Source organism: Heptranchias perlo, chromosome 20 (genome assembly GCF_035084215.1).
Source record: "Heptranchias perlo isolate sHepPer1 chromosome 20, sHepPer1.hap1, whole genome shotgun sequence".
Classification (NCBI taxonomy): Eukaryota; Metazoa; Chordata; class Chondrichthyes; order Hexanchiformes; family Hexanchidae; genus Heptranchias; species Heptranchias perlo.
The window spans coordinates 19,780,154-19,783,024 of NC_090344.1; the positions used below are offsets into that span (position 1 = coordinate 19,780,154).

The 2,871-nt window shown below is 43.5% G+C and overlaps 1 non-coding gene across 1 annotated transcript; it reads right to left on the reverse strand.

The window, feature by feature from the left end:
• On the reverse strand, positions 1-94 carry trnay-gua (transfer RNA tyrosine (anticodon GUA)). Its single transcript has 2 exons — positions 58-94; positions 1-36 (listed from the first exon to the last, which is right to left on the reverse strand). It is a non-coding gene; the product is annotated as a tRNA-Tyr (tRNA).
• Positions 95-2,871: the final 2,777 nt, after the last annotated feature.

The following is a 2,871-nucleotide window of genomic DNA, read 5'->3' on the forward strand; positions in this document are numbered from 1 at the left end:
TCCTTCGAGCCGGAATTGAACCAGCGACCTAAGGATGACTTTACTTTGGTTAATGCACTACAGTCCTCCGCTCTACCAGCTGAGCTATCGAAGGGAAGAGATATAAATCACTGTCTTTGGTGATTGTTCACCGTGCGCCTGTTGACATGTTCAGACTCGTGGAGTCCGGTGCTGATCGAAGACTTCTTTTGCCTGAGAGCGAGAGCTGAGTGTTTTGAAGTATTGTTGCTCAAAAGCACTCCCTGCTGGTGAGCAGAGGCAAAACAGCCTTGTTTGGGCAGACACAGAAAGTTCTGAAGTTTGTGAAAGGAAAAGAGGCGTCCTGTGCTTTCATGGCAACATGTTAATCTGTAAGTTGTGTGTAAAATTAAGAGAGTGACCTTGAACTAATTGCTGCTTATTGCAAAAGCACACGTACTCCTTCGAGCCGGAATTCAATAAATGACATAAGGATGACTTTGTCTTATTTTCCACGACAGTCTTGTCACTCGACCAGCTGAGGTATGGAAGGGAAGCGGCAAAAATATTTCACTTTGGTGATTGTTCACCGTGCTCCTTTGACACACCCGGACTCGTAGATTCCAATGCTCATGACTGAGGCTGACTCGGTACCTGCTCATACCACAGCGCTGTAGGAGTGTGAGCTGCTCCGTGTTCTCCACAGTCTGGGCCAGTGACGTAATGAATAATGTGACCGATTATTGATCTGGAGATTGTGGGTTCAAGTTTACGGAGGGTGTAAAGTGGAAGGCCGGGCCTGGAGAGCATTGGAATAGTCGCGTCTCGAGGTAAACAAAGGCACGGATGAGGGTTTCAGCAGCAGAACTTCATTCTGGAAGTTTGGATTTGGTTCTGCTGATGTTAATAACCGCTATAACTGGGCTGAAATTCAATATTCTGGATCTATGTCAAATAAATCAACTTTGTTTCAAACAGAATGTTTCAATTACTTGCTGAAATCAAGATAAGAGACTAATTGATGTCCTAACTACCGATTATTCTGCATTTTTTCCTTTCTCACTTCAGATTATTTCAGTTCTCATATCTTCAATTACTCTCATGGCCAAGTCCCAGTTCCCCGGTCCTTCCCGAGTGCCTCTCCCAGCCTTGGGATCCAGGGAAGGTATCAGTAATGTACCCGGGATCACGAAACACAAAACCCAGTCTGTGAATCATTTTCAGCTACTGGACTTATCGTGTGTCCCACTGCATCTCTCTCAACTTCGATGTGTGAATAGAGCATCAGGCCTGGAAATCTCGTCTTCAATTTAAATACACTCAGCAAATGTATTTAACAAAATACAAACAAGTAAACACATCACGGCTCAATAATCCAGCAGTAAATTCAAAGGAGTAAGTCTGTTATCACACTCCTCGAGTGGACAGAATAAAGAAAAATCCCAACTCTAAGATCCCCTCGAATCCTTTGCAAATACCTTACAAATTTTGACAATAATCAACAAGTCTAATTGAATGTTGACCTTTATCTTGAGTGGGGTTGGAATACAGAAGTGATGTTTCAGTTGTAAAGAACCTTGGTCAGACCCCACCTGGAGAACTGGGCACCGAACCGAGAGAGAGATCAATCGGCCGTGGAAAAGGTACAGTGCAGATTCACCAGAATGACGCCGGGGTTAAAAGGATTAAATTATGAGGACGGGTTGCTGAAACTTGGTTTTATTCCATTGAATTCAGAACATTGAGATGTGATCACATCGAGGTGTTTAAAATAATGAAGGGATTCAATAAGGTAGATACAGAGAAATGATTTCTTCTGGAGGAGGAATCCAGAACAAGAGGGCATAAGAAATACGAGTCGGAGTGGGCCATACGGCCCCTTGAGCCTGCTCTGCCAAACAGTCAGTGCATGGCTGATCTTCTACCTTAACTCCACTTTCCTGCCCGATTCCTTGATTCCCTCGGTGTCCAAAAATCTCTCCATCTCATTCTTGAATATACTCAACGACTGAGCATCCACAGCACTCTGAGGTAGAGAAATCCAACGTTTCATCACCGTCTGAGTGAAGAAATCTTTCCTCATCTCAGTCCTAATTGGCCGATCCCTTATCCTGAGACTATGCCCCCTAGTTCTAGAATTTCCAGCCAGGGGAAACAGCCTCTCAGCATCGACCCTGTCAAGCCCTCTAAGAATTTTAGACGTGTCAATCAGATCACCTCTCATTCTTCCAAACTCCAGAGAATATACGGCAATTCTACTCAATCTCTCCTCATACAACAACCCTCTCATCCCAGGAATCAATCCAGTGAACCTTTGTTGCACCCCCTCGAATCAAGTATATCCTTCCTCAGGTAAGGAGACCAAAACTGTACACAGTACTCCAGGTGTGGTCTCACCAAAGCCCTATACAATTGCAGCAAGACTTCCTTACTCTTATTCCTCAAAGCACTTACAATAAAGGCCAACATACTATTTGCTTTCCTAATTGTTTGCTGTACCTGCATATTAGCTTTTAGAAAATATTCTGCTTTTCTATTCTTCCCACCAAAGTGAATAATTTCCAAATTTCCCCACATTGTACTCCATCTGCCACCTTCTTGATAATCTTAAAATTAGAGCTAGGTCATTTAAGAGCAAAACAAAGTGGAAATTACAAACTCACTTCCCCAAAAGGCTGTGGATGCTGGGGCTCGATTGAAACTTTCAAAATTGAGATTGATAGATTTGTGTTGTTTGAGGGTTGCAAGGGATATGGAACAAAGGCGAGTAAATGGAGTTGTGGTACAGATTAGTCCTGATCCAACTGAATGGTGGAGTTGGCTTCAGGGGCTAAATGGCGAATTCCTGTTCCTGAACCCAGTCACTGACACCAATCACCTCCATTCTGAAAAAAACACCACAGTCACTGACAT